This window comes from Etheostoma spectabile, unplaced genomic scaffold (assembly GCF_008692095.1).
Source record: "Etheostoma spectabile isolate EspeVRDwgs_2016 unplaced genomic scaffold, UIUC_Espe_1.0 scaffold00019198, whole genome shotgun sequence".
Classification (NCBI taxonomy): domain Eukaryota; kingdom Metazoa; phylum Chordata; class Actinopteri; order Perciformes; family Percidae; genus Etheostoma; species Etheostoma spectabile.
In genome coordinates this window covers 23,461-30,380 of record NW_022604735.1, presented here as the reverse complement: position 1 = coordinate 30,380, position 6,920 = coordinate 23,461, and the positions used below count along the sequence as shown (strand labels likewise).

Sequence of the window (6,920 nt, the reverse complement as noted above, 5' to 3'; positions counted from 1 at the left end):
TAATTTAGGAATTGCAAAGGTGAAAAGTAAAATAATAATATAATAATAATAATAATTGTAAGCAGTTGAGTATTGCACACATGTCAGGCCAGTGTATTGCACAAAACAGATAATACAGATAATATTGTCCAGTTTCAACCTCTCTGAGTGTCTTAGAGCGAGGAGTTATAAAGTTTGATGGCCACAGGCAGGAACAACTTCCTGTGGCGCTCTGTGGTGCATTTTGGGAGAATGAGTCTGTCACTGAAAGTGCGCCTGTGATTTAGTAGCAAGCCATGGAGTGGGTGCAAGACATTGTCCAAGATGCATGTAGTTTGGACAGCGTCCTTCTCTCTGACACCACCGAAGAGAGTCCAGATCCACCCCCACGACGTCACTGGCCTTGCGGATCAGTTTGTTGAGTCTTTGGCGTCCGCTACCCTCAGCCTGCTGTCCCAGCATGCAACAGCAAAGAGGATAGCACTGGCACCACAGACTCATAAAACATCCTCAGCATCTTCCTGCAGATGTTGAAGAACCTCAGCCTCCTCAGAAAGTAGAGACGGCTTTGGCCCTTCCTGTAGGGGCTTGAGTGTTCTTGGCCCAGTCCAGTTAGTTGTCTAAGTGCACTCCCAGGTATTGTAGTCCTCCACAATGTCCACACTGACCCCTGGATGGAAACCGGGCTCACTGCTGCCTTGGCTCTCCTTAGATCCACCACCGCTCCTTGGTCTTTGTCACGTTGAGCTGTAGATGGTTCAGCTCACTCCATGTGAGATAGTCCCCCCCCCCACGCTCTGTACTCAGCCTCGTCCCCCTCGCTGATACATCCAACCACAGCAGAGTCATCAGAAAACTCTGAAGATGGCAGGACTCTGTGTGGTAGTTGAAGTCTGTGGTGTAGATGGTGAAGAGGAATGGCGCCTGGCTAGAGCTTCAGAAGGCAGGACATGACAGATTACACATCTGTCACATAGTCAGTTTGTATTCTTAAATACCAAGTCTCCTGCTGTTCCTTGACTAGTTGGCCCCCCTGCTTTGCATTGCTCCAGGAAGTAGAAAGCAATCTGTTATGCACCTTTGCATTGCACTAAAATGTCCACATTTGGACCTGAATCCACACAATAACTTTACTTGACACTCACTACATGGTTTTCAGGTAAAAAATGTGGTCAGGGGTTTAGTTACTGTTTGAAAAAGGAAAATAATTGTTAGATGAATTATGATATAATTGCAGATGAAGTATTATGACCCATCAAGACGACAAAAGGATACATCAGTTGTCGGGGGTTTGATTTAAAGGAAATGATACTCTTAAAAGTGTTGGGGTTCTAGTGTTAAACTATGAGGAAGAATTTGACAAATCTAAGTTAACCAAAAAGTTTCTTTTTCAAATGTTACATCTGTATCTGTCAAGTCCTGACCATTCCCTGACCGGGAATTGAACCCGGGCCGCGGCGGTGAGAGCGCCGAATCCTAGCCACTAGACCATCAGGGAGTCACATGTATCAAGTTTGTCTTTGTAGATGTGAGTTTCCTTTTCACTTACTGGAATGACTCATATTGTTTTAAGGCGAATGGCACCGTAGTTTTAGATGTTTAAATGTGCGCACAAGAAAGCTGAGGGATTACTGTGGGAAATGGAGAATGACTAGGTTAACTGAAGATTTAAACATTGTGAAAATTAACAGAACATATGAACATGTTAAACATATACGGGCATATACATATACCTGCAGTCTCAGTCTTTGGATGGTATTGGTAGCGTATGCGCCCCGTCATAGTTACCGACAATTTTGTTGATGAATGAGTATTTCACATTGACACTTAAGATTGGTGTGTCATTTAAAAACAGGGAATTGCCATAAAGATAAAAACAACAGATTCAGCAAGGAGTCTAATACGTTGCCACTAATGACTTTAGTCACTTCACCAGCTAGTCATAGGAGTATAATGTAACTGATACAAAATCAAGTCAACATATGGTTTGTCTTCCACCCATGTAACATCAGCAAGTGGCAGTGGTGGGATTTGAACCCACGCCTCCAGAGGACTGGAGCCTAAATCCAGCGCCTTAGACCCCCGCCACACTACCTGCAAACATCAGCTCTCCACATCGTGAGAAACAGGGGACCGTAACTAACGGTATATTTGTCAATGTCATTGGAATAAACTTTCGCAAGGAAAAAGCCAATACTTTATTGGAAAATGTTGTCACCTTTGGTCATTTTTCTCTGGCATTGTTGAGTTTAGAATATTGTAACCAGCATTAAGTGAGGAGGTTTAGGTCTGTGTGCATATGGCTGAGCATTTACCTGGGCGGAATTTATGAACATCTTCTTTTGCATATTCACTGTAAAGAGCCATTCTCCTCCAACTGCCACTACTGTTCCAGAGACATAGGATATACAGTTTTAGATTGCAAGGTAACTGTCCAAGACCAAGACTCATTGGCAATACCTCAAGTGTTCAAAACAGTTTGTCAAAATGGAAAGGTCATGTTTTTGATTACAAATTCCAGCACAGTGGTTCATTTACCATTCAAAAACAAAAGTACAATCATGAAACACATACTACTTAGACAGAATGAACCTGGTCAGGTGGCAATGAAAGTAGTGCAGGGCGTAGCAGGGCGTCCAGCAGGACCACGGCAGCAGCTGCATCCACTACTCAGGTGCCACCACAATCCAAGGAAATCTGAGAGTGGAGAAAGCACAAGGGCTTCTGGAAAGACGCAACAGTAGTTACATGCAAGCTTTTATCCAGTATCACCAAGTACTATCATAAAGATGATAGTACAAACACATCCTTGCAGGGGGCACCGAGATTTGAACTGGGGACCTCTTGATCTGCAGTCAAATGCTCTACCACTGAGCTATACCCCCACACACTCTATGCTGAGTATGCTTATGGTGCATCAAAACAATGGCTGGGCCTCCACCATGTGGTTACCTTCACAGTCTGAGAAAGTATCCAAATCTCATCTACTGTATGAAAGGGAGTTAAAAGAAAGAAAACAGTGTAATCTTCCATAAAGGCCAGCTTAATTTATGTTAATTACAATAGATGTCAAGACTAAGCACAGAAATGTGGTCCACACAAGGATCCACACTGTTACAGTACATGCTCGACCACAAGCACACAGAAGCACACAAACGCACACACACAGCACCCTTCCCCCTTGCTTACAAACTCCGACAGAAATCAGTTTTCACACTATAACTACTCAAATAATTATAATGTAATAATGTATGTAAACTTCACTTTCAGAAGAGGAAATTACTTCTTCATTTGGTCTTTTGACCAATATAGCAGCTGCCTCCTCCGCCATGATCCACTTTTTTCCTCCAAACATCTTTACAAGTGTGTAATAATGTTTCCAGCTAGTAGACAAATTGCCAAAAGTTGCTCTGTTTACAAACAATACGCGCACCAATGCTCTACAATGGATGTCTGCGAGAGCGCACGGTTTATGCACAGACTTAATAGTCATTACGCACGGCTTTACTAGGTCACGCCCTAACCCAATGGCATATTATCATGTATGGATGGATTTGTCTCTTCATAGGCTAAAGAGCTAGGAGGGTCTCGCAACATGACACTGATACTGGTTGATATAACTGTTGATCGAAATGAGGATGGTCCAAATCGAATGCCCAGACTTCATTGGCTTCCAAGCTGTCCATCTCTGCATCCCGGGAACAGATTGCCTCATGAGAGGTCTGGTTTGATTCGTAAGACTTTGCAGAACAATGTTAACACCCAAATTTAGAGTTAGACTTCTCGCTTGAGGAAAAAGATTGGAAAGTATGTGCGGAAGTGAACTACTGTTTCCCGTGTTTACATTGTAATTCGGTCAGAAACTTCAAGATTGTGAGACAAATGGCTAGATTTGGACAAAATGGCTTTGATATTACTATTCCTTGGACTGTTGGCGACTCATTAAAAAAACAAAACACAAAAAAAAACTCAATGGCACAATGTCGCCGAACCGGGTAAATGTAAGAATGTGCAGGTAAGTTAGCACACTTTGATTGCTGCTTTCCTTTTCAGTATTATTACTTGATTGCAGTTATTTACCTGCTTATATCATAGTATTTTTTGAATGTGGTCTTATCTGAATCCTGAGGATCTAAGATTTCAGGCGATGTGACTTATATTTGAAGATTAAATGCAAGTAATAACTACCTTTATGTAGCGTCCCTGTTTTAGTTTTTACTGTCCAAAATCACAATCTACATATGCAACATTGTAAAAAAAAAAAACAGGCCCAGTCGGTGGAGTTGCTTCGTGTGACCACCGGACTGGCAGAGAAGGTAGATGGACAGCAAAAATCTGATTGATGGACATTGATTCGTACAAATTCCACCGAGTCACCCTAAATTTGGATTGAAATTGATCAATTGTTTTCCCCCTGCACCCCCCCCCCCCTTCTTTTTTTCTGCCCGAAGCGGGAAAACAATTTGCATCTGACATTCTATCCTGTCCCTTGCACTGGCTTATCTCTCCAAGGTCACGCAAATGAACTGAACTTTTATCAACACAGACAGTCTGACGCGATACATTTACACACACAACTCATTCTCACACACACACCATACACCCCCCCCGAACCAGCCCCCAATCCGTCTGACTGCCTCGTTTCTTTCTTTCTTGTGTTTCCACCTCACGTCCATGGTCAAGGCCGGGCTGAACTGAGCGGTTTTGCACAGTGCAGTCAGTCTGTCTCACATTTCACATACACACGCACACACACTCATAGTCAGGCCGGACTGAACTGAGCTGTTTTCAACAACCCACACAGTTTGGTCTCCCACGCACTCACATCCACAGACACCATACACCATTATTCCTTCATGTATGTAGTCTTGTGCATTAGTTATGTCTTGTATATCCGGGCTGTCTGCATATATCCTTTTCAGAGTGCATGTGGCGGCGCTTTCACTCGGCTCGGAGGCTCTCTAAACTCTCTAACTGTATTTCGTTGCATTGTACCTGTACATGTGTGATGACAATAAAGTTGGATCTAATCTAATCTAATCTAACCACTCGGCCACAACAACCTGAAAAGCAGTTGTGTACCTTTTTGCGCAAATGTTCATAAACTTTTCAATTGGTTACCAGTAGTTACCAGACACGGGCAAATTGCAAATCGTAGTCCACTGCCTGTGTCTGTGGATCCTCGTGGAGGCAGCTTAATTGATTGATATGCTCCCTTATTTGTACCATAACAGAGATCTAATATTTTATCAAATTGGGGTGGGCAAGTAACCTTTCTGGTTACTTCTTGACAAATAAAGCAAGAAACCACACAATGAAAACTACCGCGATGGCTGTGAGTCAAACTCAGGTCTACCACAAGAGGCATTCTTTAACAGAGATCTGAGTGTTGCGTGGTTATTGTAAATAGGTAATGTTTGTGAAGTATGGTAGGGTTTTAAACACAATGACAGATTGATGAATGTAGCAGTAGCATGTAAATCACCGTCATTTTAGATGGTAAAATGTGCGTACAAGAAAGCTACGGGATTACTGTGGGGAAATGGAGAATGGCTAGGTTAACTGAAGATTTTAAACATTGTAAAAATGAACGAAACTTATAAACACGTTAAACGTATACAGGCATATAACATATACCTACAGTCTCAGTCTTTGGATGATATAGGTAGCGTATTGCTACCGTGACGGCCGACATGCGCCACGTAACAGTTACCGACAATTTTGGCAATGACAGAGTATTTCACATTAAATACATACGATTGGGTGGTCATTTAAAAACAGGGCATTGCAATTACAGATATAAAAAGCAGAGTCTACCAAAATGTCTCTTATGACTTTAGTTACTTCACCAAGTTATGTCATAAGAGTTCAACACAACTGATACAACTCCAAGTCATCACATTGGTTTCATTCCAGCTATGTAACATTTGCAAATAGCTGTGGTGGTCCAACGTGACTTCAAGGCCTTAATCTTAAATCTCTCCATCAGGGAATCAAACCGCGGTCTGCCGTGTGACAGGCGGAGATACTGTTCATTATACTAACGAGGAATGCCCAAGCTTAATACTTGGCACAGTCAGTGTGAGAGAAGCCCCCCATCAGATGATGGAGTTCTATTATCTGTCCACTAGATGGAGCTAACTGACCATCTAATGAGCTGAAGATCAGCAACTTGTACAGCAGCAGGTATCTCTCCAAGTGGCCTCCGTGTGACACATACATCGACATATACATTGTACATTTAGCTTTTAATACTTACTACCTTGATACTTCCTCCACATCAGCCCGTGTTTCTCATGTGGCCCCTTGGGAAATAAATTGCCCCCCCCATTCCCTAGGACAAAGTATGTAGGAGACTGGCTAAATTAATTCACATGCATCTGCTCATTTAGGTGTGTAGAAGCTAGCTGCTAGTCTGGGTGATTTGCATTATAACTGTTTATGTTTGTGAAGAAAAGAAGGATGCTCCTCAGAACTAACTATGTTTGGTACTTTCACTTTCAAGCGACTGTTTGGAGACATTTTATGGGACGGTCTGAACTAAAATTGCATTAAACCTTTCTAAGAGTCTTAAAGGTCATGTGTGACATCTGTTAATTATAATAATGTATCCCACATTATTAAATGTGTATGCATTTGTGTAGATTTTTCTTAAAAAAAAAAAAATAGTTTAAATTTATGACGACCCCTTGTCCTATTTACACTACATGGGAGAGATTCCCCCCCCCCCCCCCTCCCCGTTTTACAGTTTCTTTTTTATGTAACTAAGTAAATTTTACTTAAAGTACATTTTAAAATAACTGCTTAGTACTTAAGTCATTTTTCATGTAGGTATTTTTACTTGTACTTAAATACTATTTTATCAAAGAATTGGTACTTTTACTTGAGTACAATACTTTAGTAGTTTATCTTTTGTGTCTTTTTTTCCAGAAACGTAGTTT

The 6,920-nt window shown here is 41.7% G+C and overlaps 2 non-coding genes across 2 annotated transcripts; both read right to left on the bottom strand.

Annotated features, from left to right (window-relative positions):
- Window positions 1–1,405: 1,405 nt before the first annotated feature.
- On the bottom strand, window positions 1,406–1,477 carry trnae-cuc (transfer RNA glutamic acid (anticodon CUC)). Its single transcript has one exon. It is a non-coding gene; the product is annotated as a tRNA-Glu (tRNA).
- Window positions 1,478–2,792: 1,315 nt separating this feature from the next.
- Window positions 2,793–2,864, bottom strand: trnac-gca (transfer RNA cysteine (anticodon GCA)). Its single transcript has one exon. It is a non-coding gene; the product is annotated as a tRNA-Cys (tRNA).
- Window positions 2,865–6,920: the final 4,056 nt, after the last annotated feature.